The following is an 18,310-nucleotide window of genomic DNA, read 5'->3' as shown; positions in this document are numbered from 1 at the left end:
ATTTGCCTGCAATAGAATGATTATTGTTTAAAGGTTTTCTGCTTTGCTAATTTGCCCTTTTCCTGTGGTATTCCTTGGGGTTTTTTGTGATTATACCTGTTAACATTCCTGGATTGCCAGCTTCTTTAGCTCCATGTCTGGATGATATGAAAAAAAAAAAAAGAAAGAAAAGAAAAAAAAAAAGAAAACACAAGGGACTCACCAACATGTCATTTTTTGTGTTCAGAGATCCTTAGTGGTTTTGTCTTCTTCTCTTCACTTTTCAGGGCCTTCTTATGTTTGTTTTATGTGTATTATCCAGGACTTTTAGCTCTATAATACTATGGACTGAATGTTTGCATCCCTCCCCATTCATGTGTTAAAACATAATCCCCAAATGCAATGGTATTTGAAGATGGAGTCTTTAAAGGTAATTAGGTCATGAGGATAAAGTCTTCATGATGGGATTAGTGCCCTTATATGAAAAGATTCATAAGAGAGCTTGCTTCCTCTCTCTACCATGGGAGGATAGTGTTAAAAAAAAAAGTGCCCATCTGCTACTGAGGAAGAGTGTTCTCATCAGAAACCAAATTGGCCAACACTTTGATCTTGGACTTCCCAGATTCTCAATCTCTAAGAAATAAACTTCTGTGTTTAAGCCATCAAGTCTATGGTACTTTTGTTATAGAAGCCCAAACTGACTAAGACGCATGACTTTTGAGGCTAGATCAGAAAAAGCTATGCATCTTCTGTCTGGGGATCTTTGTATGCTTGCTCCATCTACTTTGAGTCCACCATACTGGAAGCCACAAGTAAACACTCCCGTCAACCATCACAGCTGAGCTCTCAGCCAACAGCCAGTATCCAGTGCTAGCTTTGGAAGTAAGTTTTCTTGGCTGTCCAGCCCAGGCAAGCCTTCTGATATTTGCAGTCTTAGATAATATCTAATTGCAAATGGCTGAGAAAATTACTCAGAATTACTTAGCTGCACCATTTCTGAAATCATTGTTCATAAACACAGGAGTAAAACAATTGCTTATTTTTTATACCTCTAAGTTTTGGGGTAATTAGATGAACATAAATAATAACCAGAACATTATTTATAAAAGGAAAAATTGAAGAAAAGGAAATTATTTTACCTTCTCAGAGGTCTTTGACAATTGTTTTCTATTGCTATTCTAACAAATTACCACAAGTCTAGTGACTTACTCATTTATTATTTCATTATTCTGTAGGTTAGAAGTCTGAAGTGGGTCTTACTGGCTTAAATTCAAGGGGTTGACAAGGCTGTATTCCTTAATGGGAGCTTGGGGCAATAATTCACTTCCAAACCTTTTTAGGTTGTTGGCAGAATGGAATTCCTTGTGGTTGTGGGACTGAGGTTTACATTTCTTTCCTGGCTGTCAGACAGGGGATGGTCTTTGCTCCTAATGGCTGCCTAATCACTTCTCTTGCTTTCCACCATTTCCTGGAGGCCCCTCTATAGTCCTTGCATCTCAGAATCAGCAGTGATGTGTCAGTCCCTCTCATACTTCATATCTCTCCCACTCCACCATCTGCTGCATTTCTCTTGCTTTCTTCCTTACTACATATCTCTTCTGCTTCTAGCTGGGGAAAGCTCTCGGCTTTAAGGGTTTCTGTGATTTGATTGAGCCCACCCTCATAATCCAGGATGATTTCCTTATTTTAAGGTCAACTGTAAATTTAGTTATCTTGCAGAGTTTCCTTGGTCATGTAGGGTATTATATTCACAGATTCTGGAGACTAGGGCATGGACATCTCCAGGATGAAAGAGGGACATTGTTCTGCCTATTACAGCAGTCAACTAGAAAGGAAAATAGCACTTAGGTATACTGTCACCATTTGTGCCTACCAATTTCTATAGGGCAGAGCTAAATAACCTCCTTAAATTCTTCCCAAAGTTTCTTAAATCTACCCTCCTGGTGTTTTCTGCCATCTCCCAGAATAGCCTGTGATTAATCCCAAGGCCACAATTTAGAAAGAAACAAAGGTTGTGATCTGAATACAAAGACTCATTCCCACTCCTACCTGCCCCCCTTCCTTCCAGACTGTTTCTGAGTATTTGGAAAAGATCTAGCCATTCAGTATGTGAAAATATATTGGAAACAAGGAGTAGGGGGAAAGGGAAGGAATGGGAAAGGAGGAGAGGAAAAAGAGAATGACTAGAGAAGAGGGAGGGAATGGAAGAAGGAAAGATGAGGAAGGAGGAGGAGGAAGTCATAGCATAGGGAGGTATGGAGGTGAGAGAACAGCCAGCTGATAGGATGCTATGGATCTTCTATTTGGACATCTATCCAGCATGGCTGACAAGAGACACAGACCCACTGAGTGCCCACGCTAGCCTTTACAGGGACTTTGTAAAAACCAGAAAAGGCAGCAGGCTGGACAGATGTGACACATGATTTGGCAAGTGGAGACCAAGTTGAGTTTCAGCCCTGACTGTGCCAGGTGCCCTTGGGAAAACACAACCTACACAGTTGAATGCAATGCCCTGATGGTCTTCACAGACAGCTGTGTGCCCACAGTGTGTGTGTGAGGTACAGCATTGGCATTGGGCTGTGGGTTACTCTCACCAGGGACCTTATCCTGCATTGTCTAAGGAAGACCTGGAGGCAGATGGGCCTTGCCTGGTTACAGACGGAATCAGAACTCTTCAGTCATAAATCATTTCTTTCTCCGGCCAAAAGAAGTCTCGAGTCCCCTCTTCTGTCTGTCTGTCATTCCTCTTTGAGGTTAGTCACCAGGAAAGAAAGTAAAGAATTAGAGATGCTGGAGAAAACTCCAGAATCCCCCCGCATTTAAAAGAGGTCTAAATGGCAGGGGCTGTCTGTTTTTTGCTGGTTATTTCCTTTGAGACAGCAGCCAGAAGGAGGGGTGGCCATTGAGGCAGGAAGGAAGAATAATGTTGTTTAATGATGCCCAGCTCAGCAGATGAAAGCCTGCAGGCCTTTGGCTGAAGATAGCACATAAAGGGACAGACAGAGCCAAACTTCAATCATTCCTCATCAGTATTTACATCAGTGAGCCCTGGGTACTGCCCTGCTGGCAGCCTGGGTTCTAGTAGCTGTTGGCTCATGGCCTGACTGGAGAGATATTCCAGATTTTGGAGGGAGTAGAGGGAAGTAAGAACAGCATGTCCTGTTCACTCAGAGGGTATGGATGCCTCTGGGGAGGCCAGATGTACTGGCCACCTGGCTTTGGGGTGAGGCACCCTCTCACACCCAGCACACATGTGCCAGGAGAATCTCAGATCAGAGGTGAAGGAGGCCTTTCAACTAGGATATGGTTCAGCTTCCTGACTTCAGCTAGGAGAAATGGGATCCTGCCCATTTTATAGGTAAAGCAACCAAACCTGTCCTTACCTTGAGTTATACAGCTAGAAAGTAGATTGAAGGGGAAGGAGGGGAAGATAGAAGTGTGGTCTTTGATCTCCACTGGTCCCCTCTGGAACACTCCAGCAACCTGGCCAGCCTGGACCAGCATGAGCAACATTATGGAAATAGTGCTTGCCCGTTTGCCCCTTACCCATCCCAACCAACTTCCTTTGTAGGAGTTGTCAGAATCTAATAAGCCTATTATCCAAGGCTTACATGTGTGGTGTTGATTATTTAAGGGAAGTCATCCTATTAAAAGCCAGAATAGCAAGGGAGAAAATAGCCATGGAAAAGAGAACTCAACGCAGGCTTTTAATTCACTGTAGGACTTGATGAGATGGAGAAGAAGGAAATGGCTATTGTTTGAGGAAGCCACATTTTTAAAAGCATTTTTCTATGCTAGTTGTTAGAAAAGCACTCTACATACGTTGTCTCATTTAATCTGCACAGCAACCCTCTGAGATAGGCATGAATTGAGGTAGGTTTATGGATAAGTTTAGGAGTTAAGATGCCTTATTTAGCGTCATCAGCCAAGAAAGTAGAATTGACTTCAAAACCAGCAGTTGTACCTCGAGCCCCTATTCTTAACCCTTGCACTATCTGTTTTTCATGGTGCAATAGGAGAGGCAAGAGGGAGTTCTGGGAAGAAATGTGCAGTGGATTTGATTGGCAGAATGGGTGTAATTTATATATATTTTCTGTACTCAGACATGGGTTAGGTGCTCAGTATTTCTTTGGGCATCTGCTGATCTAACACTTAGCTATAATATTAATGTTATAGAAAAGTCAGCTGTAGCAACATAAGTAAGATCTCCCAAATTCAGTTTCATTTGATGTAGTGTCAGCTCATTGTGAGGTTGATGAAATGACCTGGATGAGTCTGCTCATCACCAGCTCTATTAGACTCCAATTCCCATTATGATGAGTGGGGTGGTTACACTATTATTGTTTGTTTGTCCATGTCCTTTATTAATTGTATGTCCCCTGAGGGTAGGGATTGCTAGTATTTAGCTCAGAGAAGTCCCTCAGTAATTAAAGAAACTCTCTTCAGTTCCCTCAGTCCTCTCAAGCTTGAGTTAGTTAAATCAAATTATTTTATTGTGATCATTTCACAATATACACATATATCAAATCATCACATTGTACACTTTAAAGTTACACAATGATATAGGCCAATTATATCTCAATAAAGCTGGAGAAAAGAAAAAAGAAAAATTTTCAGCCATATGATTTTGAGTAAAGTTATGAAACAGCTAGAGTCAGGGCTCCCATTGTCTCCTCAAATGGTCAAACTGCTTTTAAGAATTTAAAGCAGTAATTTAAATTATGTTTTGAGACCCCCCCCAAAAAAAAATCTCTGAAGTGGAATTTCTTTTAACCAATATAGGTCCAGAAACTTTTATTCATTGCACAGATGGGGGAATTTCATCCTTTGAAGTATCCTACGACTGGTAAAGTTTCCTTAAAACCATATACTTAAAGTCTCATGATTTCTAAATTTGGACATAGAAGCATTAAGTCATGATTTAAGGATAAATAAGGAAAAGCTCAGAAACCCAAGGTGGACAGACCTAATTTTCAGAGTCAGCTTTTCTGCTGATTCTGTGACCTTCAATGAGCTGGCTAACCTTTCAAAGCCTTTTTCATCATTATAACATGGAAGAAACAAATAGAACACTTCAGAGATGGTTGTTGTGAAATTTAATTAAGTAAATACATGCAGAACATTTTCTGGAACTACTGTGTTCCTAAACGTGAAATTAGGAGGTGAGAAATAAGTGGAATTGTCTTGGTTATTTCTATTCAAAGGCTATTTGTGTCCTAGGAAAGAGTAAGTGGCACCGGGGGTGGGTGGTTGGAGGAAGCACTGTGGTCCATTTGTTGTGGGACAACCACAGGGAGAAGCAACTTCAACAGGTTCCATGACTCAGTGGGGGAATTGCATAGGTATTGTGCCCAGATGAAATTCACTACTCTCCCTATCCACACCACAGAGAAAGGTGGATCCTCACATTTTCTTTGATTGGAGGTTTTCCTTGTTTCTTAGTATAGAAACCTATTCTGTGAATCATTACACCTTTTTTTCTGAAGACCTGAAATAGTCTACTCTCAGGAAAAAAAAAAAAAAAAAAAGCTTCTTTTCTTTCTCTTAGATTTTATTTCTTGTATCTAGTAGGCAAACCAATACTTTAAAGTGCCTTAATGTAGGTAAGCACTGATATTAGTAATTCTCAGTGTATTCCCCATTCCCAAGTATTCACCCTGAAAAGATGTTGCCCTTGGAGACCTCTTGAAATGTTGGGTCATGGTAAACACAGATTTGATGCTTGTTAAGTGAACCTGAAGGGTCCAGATTGTTCTAGCTAGTCAGTTGTTAGGGTCAGTTGGATTGAATATAGGCCTCTTCATGTATTGTGTGTCCAGTTACCTGACACCTACCAAGGTAAGAGGAGTTATCTATGGGATCAGATGGCTAAGGTGATCCAGATGAAGTGCCAGAAATTTTCCATACCATGGACAAAAGATGGTAGCTCTTGATGTACTGATGGCTTTTGTGCAATACCCAATATCTCATTGATTTTCATCTATTTTTGGTTGGTTAAATAGATGAGTCTCAACAAAAAAGTACAACATTATAATTTTTGAAGAGTGGGATAGAAATCATGTGGAGGCCAATAAGAGCAGCATGAAAAATCCAGAACCATATGGGTTGGACCATTTATGGCAGTTAACTTGTAACGAGGGTGAGGGTGTTTTTGGATGAGATTCATATTTGAATTGATAGACTGCATAGGGCAAATTGCCCTTCATAATGTGAGTAGCCCTCAACCAATCAGTTGAAGGCCTAAACAGAACAAGAAAACTGATCTCCCTGTGAATAGAGAGAATATTGTCACCTGATTGATTGAGCAGGGACAGGTCTTTCCTGGCCCTCAGATTTAGACTCTTCTGGGATCTTGGATCTTGAATTTGTCAGCTTTCACACTGGAACCCACACCATTGGCTCTCCTGGTTCTTAGGGCTTCAGTTCTGAACTGGAGCTGCACATCATCTTACTTGGGTTTCCAGTCTGCCCATGGCCAATCTTGGACTTCTGAGCCTCTGCATTCACATGAGCCAATCCCTTATAATCCATCTCTTTCTATCTACGTACAGCCTATTGGTCCTATTTTTGTGGAGGACCCTGACTAATAACACAATTGGTAAATTAAGCGTGCTTGTGTTTTTGTTTATTCTGTTCAGGCATTTGATGAACCATTTAAGTTTGCCTTCCCACTTTAAACAACTGCACCCCAAAGTCTGGCCTGCTGCCTAACTGTGAGTTGCTGTCATGAGAGGGAACTAGAAAAAAGAATATGGGTTTATAAAGATAAATTGACACCAGCTCCTAAAATTCTCTATGTGGATTGATGTGGATTTTTGTTTAAAACTTTTTGTGAAAAAGTTTTTTATATGACAAATTATAAATTAGGTCTCTAGCTGGCAGAGTCATTAAGTGTGAGGATGTGTTTGATCAAGTTTATGAATAAAGGCTTACAGAATCTGTGAAAGAAGCATTAAATTTGAGAATACTCCACATAAGAGTCTGCTTTGAGGTCTGAAAATTAGAGTTAAGTCAAGTTAAAAGAGGTCTTTTAAGAGAGGTTGCTACTAATCAGTACCAACGCTTGCCAGAGCACCGAACACATACTGCAATAGAGAGCTTTGGGATTTATTCTTCATGATTTGCAGTACCCTCCTCCACCATGCCCTTGCAAGGCAGAGGAACTGCCAAGGTGAGCAAGAGGAGGAAAGGAAAGGGACAAAAAGGTGGGGTGGGTAACAAATATAGATGGATAATTAAGCATGCTCTGACCTTGTTTAAATTTCATCGGTGTGCAGGAAAATAGGAGCTGTCTGCAAACCCACATCATATCCCAGGGCCATAAAGCAGGAGCAGTAACAAATATAAATAGCCAGAGCAGCAAAAGTGAGTATATTTTTTCTGTCTCCCTGGCTTCTTTCCCCTCCCCTGCCACTCTTTCTTTAGGAAATAAATGTATTTCTTTTTAAAGGTGTATCTTTTATTCCCCATTTATCCCAGAAGCTCCTCTTTGCAATTTCATGGTAAACTTGCAATGGAACATCATCCTGAGTGGAATATTTCTCAATATCAGGTTAATTTTGTTTTATATTTTAATGACACATGTGAGCATGCACATATATCTCACAAGCCTGGGATGTAACTAAAAAAAAATTCTCTTTTGTGTTCTTTAGTAAATTTGGAAGGTTTCTTCATTATGGATCTTGTATATTTGTTAGAAACATTCCTCAGTATTTTATTCGAGCAAATGGAAAATCAAGCCATATTCTTAATTATGGGAACCCAACATTCAAAAGCTATTAATTATCCTTATGTTTGCCTTACATTCAACACAATCTCAATAAATATATTAATAGATTTTGAGGGCGCCTGGGTGGCTTAGTGGGTTAAATGTCTGCCTTCAGCTCAGATCATGATCTCAGGGTCCTGGGATTGAGCCCCGCATTGCATCTGGCTCTCTGCTGAGTGGAGAGTCTGCTTCTCCCTTTCCCTCTACCACTCTCCTTGCTCATGCGCAGTTGCTCTCTCTCTCTCTCTTAAATAAATAAATAAAGTCTTTAAAAAATAGATTTTGAAGGAGGTAGTGTTTGTTGGAGAGAGGGACCACAAGCTGATTTTAAAGTCTATATGGAAAAATTCTCCTAAAGTTTATACAAAAAATTATTAAACAGTAGAAAGAAAAATTTGAAAAAGGAAAATGATAAGGAAGAATTATTATATTGGATATGAAGATGTATAGTGAGGCTACAGCAAATAGTGTTGTTTGTCCTTGAGTAAACACAGATGAATGAAAAGGACAACAAAGTCCACAAATAGACCCCAAGACACACAGGAATTTCATATTTAATGAAAGTGACATCTCAAAACAATGAGGAAAAGGTGGATTTTTCAATAAATGGTGTTGGAACAAATAGTGAGGTAACTGAAAAAACAGTTATTAGCATCATTTAGCTGCTCCTGGCCCACTTACACTACTTATTCCAAGAAAACAATGACTGGTTCTCAAGCAGGAATAAAAAGAGAAGAAAATTTAAAAAAAGCAAAATTTCCAGGCAGAAGATGCAACTAATTCCTACCTCTAACTAGTAAAATATAAAACTGAGGTGGACTTCAGTGAGTAGGACCAATTACAAGTAAGCCTCCTGACAAGGAACAAGTCAGGGTATGACCATCAAATCTGTTGCTGAAACAATTGGATTAAGATGCTTCTAAGTAAATCCTTTCATTTGGAAAAAATTGCTCCGGGAAAAGAGACCAAAGGTGTGGCCTGATTCCCTAAAGGTCTCCCAAAGGATGGGGGGTGGGGGAGCATAGCTATTGGCACTGAAATTTCTGCATCCATTTCCAATGCATGTGGGAGAGAGGACGGGTTTCCCCCACATATCCAAGCAAGACTTGGACACCAGTGGGGCATCCTACCTTTTAACTCAATTTTGACACTGTCAGTCAAGATAGCATCAGACTCCGTAGGTTAAAGTCCCACAAGCCTGCCTCCCACATCCCCTACTTCAGATGTCAATTGCAACTCCAGGTTGTTACCTATACTTCTGAATAACTGGCTATAAATCAGAGGTTCCCATGACTCCCTCCTTTGGTTTGTTCAATTTGCTAGAGTGGCTCATAGAACTCAGAGAAACATTTTACTTACTAGATTACCAATTTATTATAAAAGGATATTACTCAGGAACTGCCAGATGGAACAGATGCATAAAGCTCCCTCCCTCTCCCAGTGTGCCACTGTCCCCAAATTGCCACATGTTTACCAACCTGGAAGCTCTCAGAAACCTGTCCTTTTGGATTTTTTATTTTTTTTTTAAATTTATTCATGAGAGACATACAGAGAGAGGCAGAAATATAGGCAGAGGGAGAAGCAGACTCCCTGTGGGGAGCCCAATGTGGGACTCAATTCCAGGACCCCAGGATCACGACCTGAGCCAAAGGCAGATGTTCAACCACTGAGCCACCCAGGTACCCCTGTCCTTTTGGATTTTTATGTAGGTTTCATTACACAGACAGGATTGATAAAATCATTGGTCATTGGTGTTTGATTCAGCCCTCAACACCGGTCCCTTCCCTAGGAGGGTGGGGCCATAAATTCTAATCCTTCAATCACTCAGTTCTCCTGGCAACCAGCTCCTGCATCCTTAGATGCTAAACAAAAATCATCTCTTTAACATAAGACAATTTTACTGCATCCATCACTTAGGAAATTCCAATGGTTTTAATAAAACTTAGGAGCTCTGTGCCAGAAACAGGGACAGAGACCAAACACATGTTTCTTATTATTAGTCACAATATCACAGGCCATAGAGCTAATTGGAATAAAATAGTTAAAAAACCAACTATGTTTTTAAGAGAGTTGCACTGTAAGGAAAGCCACTGTTATACTAAAAAGGATTCTAACTTCTTTGCCTAAAGCCACAAGTTTGGTTAGCACATTATCTGCCATCCAGCTTCACTCAAATGTTTCATTGCATTACATATAACACCTCTCTCTATTCTTTTCCAATAAATTTCCTTGCTTCCCATCTGCCAGACTGGAAGCAAATGCCACATACTTTTCATATTTCTCTTATGAAAGCTTGTGTCCCACTCTTGGTACCAATGTCTGTATTAATTTAAGCTAATTTACACTATAGTAACAATTTCAGAATTTCAATTGCTTAAAACAAAAAAAAATATGTTCTGAACATATAATACGTTTTAAATACAATCCACCACATCTATTGATGGACTTTTATACTGCTTCTAATTTTCACATATTACAAAATAATTCTGCACTGGATATATTTGTATAGGTATGCATTTGAATGATATATTTGTATAATTTTGCACACAAGCAAGCATATTTGTAGGTTATATTTCTAGAAATACAGGCATACTTTAGAGATACTGCGAGTTTGGTTCCTTACCACTGCAATAAAGTGAATAGAGCAATAAAGCAAGTCAAATGAAAAGTTTGGTTTCCCACTGCACATAAAAGTTATGTTTACACTATACTGTAGCCTACTAAGTGTGCAAGAGCATTATCTCTAAAAAAACAGTGTGGTACCTTACTTAAAAAGTACTTTTAGGCTAAAAATTGCTAAGCATCATCTGAGTTTTCAGCCAGTTGTAATCACTGATCACACGGCACCATAACAAATTCAATAATAATGAAGAAGTTTGTAATTTTATGAGAATTATCAAAATGTGACACAGAGACTCATGTCTCTGTTTTCCAGCAAATGCTGCTGGAAAAATGAGGCTGATAGATTTGCTTGATTCAGAGCTGCTATAAACCTTCAGTTTGTAAAAAAATGCATTATGTGTGGAGCACAACAAAGTGAAGTGCAATAAAAGGATGTGTGCAATAAGAGGAAGTGCAATAAAAGAATTGCTAGTCCAAAGGATATGTGCATTTTATAATTTGATACAGAATTACTAGTTTATAAACCTACTAGTGGTATATGAGACTGCCTCTTTCCTCCTACCTACAAAAATATTATCATTTCTTTTGATTTTTTTTCCCATCTGCGAGGTGAAAAATAATTTTTCATCATTTTCATTTATCTCAAAAGTATTTGTATCCTTTTTTTTTGTTTATTCCTATTTGCCCACATGTCTCTTTGGTTGTGCCTCTTATTGATTAACAAGAATTACATATTCAAGAAAGGAGTCATTTATGACGTAAATCAAAAATATTTTTCCAGTTGCTTATTTGTATTTGGTTGCTGTTCATTATATTTTTTGGTAGGAAGAATCCCGCCCCTCCCTTTTTAAGTGGTCAAATATCAACTTGTGTGTGATGCCTGAGTTACGGTCTTTCTTTACAAAAGGTCTTTTCCATAAATGAATATATTATTTAAAGAATAAAATGGAAACAATTTTTTTTGTTTTCTTCTAGTATTTGTAGTTTCATATTTTGTTTTAAAATCAATAATACAAATGCAACTAGTTTTGGTGTGGGGATGAGGTAGGAATACATTCAATGTCTAACTCACTATTTGAGTGCCTTTGTAGGTGATGATTTGTTGGCTTGGAATAAGGCATAGTAGGAGACTAATTTTCAATGAATATATTCTTGTAATTTTGACTTTTGCATCCCATTCATATGAAATCTACCAAAATTTCATTGAAATAAGTAAATTCTTTGTTGTTATTTAAAAAAGGAACAGGAAAGTAAGCAGCCCCTGCCCAGCTCCTGTTAAATATCATTCTACAGGAATATGGAAATAATGTTGTCAGATCTTCTCAGTTTTCAAAAAAAGCTGAAGTCTGGATTTTCATGTGAAATCCCTTGATGTTTACATGTTAGCGACTAATTCGGAGTTTTAAAAATACTGCTTGGGCCAAACAAAACACATCTGCAGGCCAGATGGGGCTCTCAGGGTGCCAGTTTGAGACCTGTGGTTTAGACATGTATTCTTACCCTTGGAGATTTGTTTGAGTGCCTTTTCTATGGACTACTACAACATAGTGTGGTCTGGCCTTATCACAGTATATTTTAATTGATTGTTGCTAGCCTTGTCTCTCTGTTAAGCTACAAGGTCCTTGAAGGCAGTGTATATAAATTATGAGGTCCCCATGGCCTCAGAGTGTCTTGTAGCTAAGTCGATATTTAACACAATTGTTTGTTGAATGAATAAATGGATGAGTGAATGAACTTCACAGAGAGTGGAATCCCTGCCAAGCATCTGGACCAGGTAGCTCAGGATCTCGGAGGTTACCTGATTCAGATCATTTCTTCTTTTTCCTCCCTTCTCACCAAGTGTCCCAGTTCACCCTCATGGCATCTAAACCTCTGTACCCTACAGGGATTTGGTAAACAGGTGGCCTCTGCTATGGGGTGAGTCTTGGCCACTAGGTGTCTCCCTTTGCTTAAAGGACATTCTGAAGCCCTGGGGTCAATTGGCGGTTTGCTAAACAGAAACAACACTTGCGCAAAAAAGAATGTCTTAATCTCAGGCCACATCTTCAGATGTTTGTCCTCATGAGGAAGTTGAGTACAGCCACAACGTCAAAGCAAAAATGTCCAGGCACAGAATCAGATTTATTTTGTCCTGGGAGAGCTTCTCACCCACAGGAATTTTTCTCTGGGGGACTAAGTGACAGTCCTTCGGGTTTTAGCCTCTAATCCAGCAGACCCTTGAGTGTACTGGAGCCTTGTTTGTGTTTCTTTTTTCTGCTGTTATAGGACAATGGGGAAATGCATCTTACTGTTAAGGGTCTGGGATTCCAGAACCTGCAGAGTAAAAGCAGGATTCTTGTAAACTGTATCAGATTGAGCTTCACTGAGGCTGCCCTGACCTGCATGTTTTTCCACATCCTGTGAGTGCAGGGAGATGTGTGCTTTCCCTGCCACCCCTGGAAGCTTAGAGAGGAGGATGCTTGATGCTGTATAATTCTCTTAATGCAGAGTGAAAAAAAACAAAGTTTACTGCTTTTATAGTCCATAGCTTTCTTTCTCGGTGTTAGCTCTGGCCTTCAAATACTGTACACTCTGAACTGCCGAAAGCCAATGGGGGAATTTTGTCTGGCCCTGCTAAACTTGCCCAGAGCCTTGGATTTTAGTGAAAACTTGAAGCTTCCTCCCTGAATGAAATGGAAATGTGGATTCTGAAGGGCTTTGGTGCCTCTTCAGTTTACTGTGAAAGGTCTGGATGGTAAGAATGCTATGCCTCATTAACAGCTGAGACATCATGTTGCCTTTCACTTTTCTTTGGTTATTTTGGAAGAATTGAATACTCTTCTTATAGATATCTATAGACATATGCGATATATATTATATATCTATAATAATTGCATTTCTCATCTGTCTTTAGAAGTAGCGGAGTATACCTCGGAGCGTACCTCCATTTCCTCACCTGTGAAGTGGGGATGATAGTGGTAATGCCTCACAGGCTGCTGGGAACATAAAGCTCATGGACACCACTCAGAACAGTACTTGGAACATAGTAAGTACTTAGGAAATGTGAGCTGTTACTATGTGCTTGATCACTGATAGCTTCTCTGGTTTTCTCCCTGGGCCAGAGTTCATGTGTGTAGATTGTTACACTTGTCTCTGATACCAATGGGAAAAGATTTCCTACTGTTTTGTGAACTTTCTGTTTATTTGAATGTACTTTATTTTAAGGCTCATTAGCATTACAATAATTATTAAATGCCACCCCCAAGAGTTTCTGATAAGTCCCTTCAACCAAGCTTTATCCTCAATTCGCTTAATAATTCCCTGCCCACTTCTCTTTAAGTCCTAGTTCTGAGTGTGTTAAGAGACTATATCTGTTTTGATAAAATCTTATCGTATTAGTTAGGAAAACTTCCTCACTATAATTTACATTTTTTTAAAAGATTTTATTTATTTACTCATGAGAGACAGAGAGAGAGACAGAGACACAGGCAGAGGGAGAAGCAGGTTCCATGCAGGGAAGCCCAACATGGGACTCGATCCTGGGTCTCCAGGATCATGCCTTGGGTCCAAGGCAGCATTAAACCACTGAGCTATAGGCTGCCCTATAATTTACATTTTACACTCAACCTTTCTGTCTACTGTTCCTTTCAGGGACCTGAAATATACCTGAAATATTTCTTTTTCTTTTTTCTTTTTTTGGGGGGAGAGAGAGAGAAAGAGAGCAAGTGAGCAGAGGGAGAGAGTGAGAGACTGCTTAAGAGTCTCCATACTGGGTGTGGAGCCTAACGCAAGGCTTGCTCTCACGACCCTGAGATCATGACCTGAGCTGAAATCAGAGTTGGATGCTTAATTGACTGAGCCATCCAGGTGCCCCATAATGTGAATTATTTTTTTGTAAAGATTTTATTTATTTATTTGAGAACGAGAGCAAGAGAGAAAGAGCATGACCCGGGGTGGGGAGCAGTGGGAGAAAGAGAAGCTCCCTGCCGAGCAGGGAGCCTGATGTGGGCCTCCATCCCAGGAGCCTGGGATGATGACCTGAGCCACCCAGGCACACACGCTTGAAATAATTTTTTTTAGATTTTATTTATTTAATTATATATTTGAGAGAGAATGAGTGAGTGTGAGTGGGGGCAGGTGGAAGAGCAGAGGGAGAGAGACAAGCAGACTATGCTGAGTACAGAGCCTGATGTGGGGCTCAGTCCCTTGACTCCAAGATCATGACCTGAGCTGAAATCAAGAATTGGACACTCAACTGACTGAGCTACCCAGGCACCCATGAAATATTTCTTACTGCATTGAGTCATTTCACAATATGGAATGAAGCCACCTGAAACAGCTCAGGACCAATCTCACAGAGTCACCATATCATTCAAGGCAACCAATTGTGTTTGCAGCCTGTGGATTAGTTTCTCTAAGACCAAGGGCAAAGAATGCCTAGCATCCCTGATGGATACACACTGTCCTCCAGAGTCTTCTCCAGGTTCACCTGCTGACCTCATTCAGATATCTCCACCCACCCAGTGATAAGATGAGGTAAGATTTAGAAAACAAGTTCCAACCAAATGAGTGATTCTGTTTGCTAGTGCCTTTCTCCAGGGCCTCAGGTTTGTTGCTGTTTATTCCTGTGACTCTACTCTTGCTGAGAAACCAAAGCCATCAGACCATTCAGAAAACCAGCACAAGCAAACAAGTGACACAACAGGTCTGCAAGTGCTTCCTCAGCCTCTGATCTTCCTCCTTGTTCTCTCTAGGATGCTGGGCCCAGCCTACCTAGTCAAGGAAGCTCTGTGGTTATGATTACCAGAGAAGAGATGTAAAGTAGACCGAGATGGACCAAAACACATTTGTTTAGCTGCCTTTGTGTGCTCAGGTGAGCACCTTGCTTCTGCTCCACAGGTGAGCATTTGTGAGGTTTTGTAGTAGCAGGAGAATTACAATTGTATACCAGAGGAGCAAGGCCTTCATCAACTCTGCCTTCACACATAGCTCTTCCTGGGCTCAGGACAATGCTATGTCACAATGCCACCACAGGGCTCAAAACCCATGCTGTTTTCTTTTGCTTCCCATCTTCTGCAGGGACTGAGGAGCTCCATAACCTAACCAGGAAGTATTGAGGAGTTCAGAGTCTCATGTCTTGGTAGATCATTAGGAGGAAAATAGAAGGGCTGAGTAAGTGGCTTACCAGTGAGTCATCAGTAATTCAAAAGCACACCCTGTTGGTGAAACAACGAAATATTGGGCATACTATGATCTCCTTCCATTAAATATGGAATGAACAAACTCTTACATATATTCATTTGTTTGGATTCAGATTTTTCCCTCAAACCAATATGCTCAAGAAATTATTAATGTCTATTGGTTGCCTAATTTACTACTATCTGCTAAAATGTTTTTGGTCTAATAAGAAACTATAGGAATCTCTTTGGGTCCTAGGGCCATATGCCAGCCCCTGGGAGGTTGCTAGGCTTTGCAACACAATGAGCTGGATGTCAGTAACAGAGCTTCTTTGTGAGCTTCAAGACCCCCCCACATTAAGCTCCACATTGATTAGCCATTTTGTCTGCCTTACTCGTTCCCTTTTTCCCGTTCCAATTCCACAGCCACTTTTCTCCCTAAGTGATTGGCAGATTATTGGTTCCATTTTATGAACATATTCCCACTAAGGAATTAGTGACTTTTATGCTCCTACAGGCACTTGCATTTTAATAGAGATAACAGGAAAAGGGCAGCACCAAACTGAAAAGAGAGCATCTAGTCCTAGTACTTCAGGACTAGATCAACTGAATGAAGTCCTTCTGGAAGCTCTTGACTCTCTGTATTTGGTTGGTGGATCAGGAAAACAGGCAAAAGGGCACAGAGGAGAATGAAATTGATTTGATTGAATTATGAGATCAGTTCTATTCTTCCTGGGCTCATGGGAGACAAAGAGGAATGGTTGATGCCTTTGAGCAATTAGGGATTGTCAAGCAGGCTTTGTCCTTTGGACAACTTTTCTACTGGACCAGATTGAGACTTGACCATGTAGAATTGTGCTACAGACCATGTGGTTCACCTGGTGTTGGAAATGAGAGGGTCACATTGTGTTTGGGTCTTCTTGGCCCTAAAAGTCTTAGGGATATTGTTCTTTCTAAAAAAATATATTTCTATCAGAATTTAGTGCTCTGAAGACCATTTTCTCCTTCCTCAGAACTTGAATGCTTCCTCTTTTGTGATAAGAACAATATACCCGATTAGCTTCCCCCCCTTTTTTTTTGAATGCTAGGAAGCTCTGCTCCTAAAATGAAGTTTCAGATTTATAAAATCATGTGGACGCTGCATAGGTTTTTGTTTGCATTCTTTTTCTTAATTGCCACTCTACTTTTATAACTTCCCTTTTTATAGTTTGTGTAGTTTATATAGAAATTTCATAGTTTGTGCTCCCTTATTTCTATTTCTATTTTAATATCATTTTTTTTTTGATGCACTAGCCTTATGAGCCACTTCAAGTCATTTGCAAAATAGGGAGTGGCTTAAGGCCACCTCAAAGTCATTTGTAATAAAGATAATGCTAGTTTTCAAATCTGTTGGATCCTTAGGAAGGAAAGAAACATTTATTTAAAAAGTTAAAAATCAGATTTAGTTCTAGGTTTTCTAAGAGCAAAGAATATACAGAAAGCATTCACCTTCAGCATGTACACTGTTGTTCTGTTTCACCAGCCTCCATTCCATATTATCCCACCAGCAGGTCTGCGGTTCCTTTGTCTGGGAAAGAGCTAAGTTGGTTCTTCGGCTTTGAGTGAGAAAGTCAGCAATGGAAAAATAACATGGACTCCTACCTTCACTCCATTGGAATTACCCACCTGCCCCAATTGGAATGATACATGAAGGATTGCATTCCTTTTGCTTTATGGGGTATGACCCGGGTTGTCCTGAGGCTGGACATGAAAGCTTGATAGAGTGGCATTTGCTAGCAGACTGATCTAGGACAGAAGTGTTCCGCATTCCCCTAGAGCATTTTTCTTCCATTTTCCTTTTGTGGTTTCAGAAATCTGTCTGTGTTTGCTGCAAAATCATTAGGTCTTGGTCTCAGAGCTCCTTCCTCTTACCAGGCCTGGTATTCACTCCAAGTGGGAGGGAGTCAGCAGAAAAGTATTTCTTTTTTCCTTCTTGAAGGGGGTGTGTCTTGGGCTTGTCTGCATACAAGGGCAGCAACAGGCACCTGGAGTTCCTTATGTATCAGTGGGCCCATGTGAATGCCGGTGAGCTGCTGTTCAGATATGAACGATGTCTTTCCGAAGAGCATTAAGAAGTGACTGAACCACAAATACACTGGAGGAAAGCTCCCAAAGGCTGTGAAAGAGAGGAATCACCAGGTAAGCCCAATGGCTGTCATTTGATTCCTTAGAATGTGTCTAGTATCACCAGTACGGTTGGTTCATCTGAGATATTCTCCCTTCCACTGTGGGGAAAACTCTGATTTCAAAATCCCATTTCCTGAAGAAGGCTAAATAAATGAATAGAGGATGGAAAAAGCAATGAGCGGAGACAAGAGAGTTCATCTTCTTGGTGACTGTGTAAATTGAGGTGAGTTGCTGATTCACAGACTCCAGGTTTTCTGACACTGTACACACACTTCTCTCTACAAGAGATTAGAACACAGTATCCATTATTTTTCAGGTGTGCCTGGGAAGTAGATGGACTGGAATAAAGAAGGCGCCACCATGGATACTTGTTAAAAATATCAGTTTCATGACTTCCCCTGGTCAGTAATACATTAACTTGAGCCATCTCTTAAAATAAAAAGATGCTTGAGCAGATTAAGTGTATTTTCACTTTAAGATGAATTCATAATAAGCTTTGCCTGAACCAGCATAAATCTGGAAAGTACTTCCCAACTTAGTTCCTTCCTTGAACTAGGAAAAATCCAAAAATTCATCCATATTATCATTCTCCTGCTCCTTTCCCTTAATAAATATAAAG

General features: G+C 40.1%; 1 protein-coding gene across 3 annotated transcripts in view; it reads left to right on the top strand.

The window, feature by feature from the left end:
* The window catches only part of ADGRF1 (adhesion G protein-coupled receptor F1), a 133,984-nt gene that overhangs the window by 64,491 nt on the left and 51,183 nt on the right, over nt 1-18,310 (top strand). For 2 of the 3 annotated variants that reach the window (XR_005367801.1, XM_038554261.1), the window contains exons 3-8: nt 7,257-7,344; nt 13,263-13,394; nt 15,103-15,247; nt 17,504-17,703; nt 17,831-17,914; nt 18,008-18,092. The gene's annotated coding sequence lies outside the window, so the exon portion shown is untranslated. Of the gene's footprint in view, nt 1-7,256; nt 7,345-13,262; nt 13,395-15,102; nt 15,248-16,857; nt 17,704-17,830; nt 17,915-18,007; nt 18,093-18,310 lie in introns of those variants that run through there. The other variant, XR_005367802.1, reaches the window with a different exon arrangement.

The sequence above is a fragment of the Canis lupus genome, chromosome 12 (assembly GCF_011100685.1).
Source record: "Canis lupus familiaris isolate Mischka breed German Shepherd chromosome 12, alternate assembly UU_Cfam_GSD_1.0, whole genome shotgun sequence".
Classification (NCBI taxonomy): domain Eukaryota; kingdom Metazoa; phylum Chordata; class Mammalia; order Carnivora; family Canidae; genus Canis; species Canis lupus.
The sequence above is the reverse complement of the archived record's forward strand: the minus strand, read 5'-3'. Positions and strand labels throughout refer to the sequence as shown.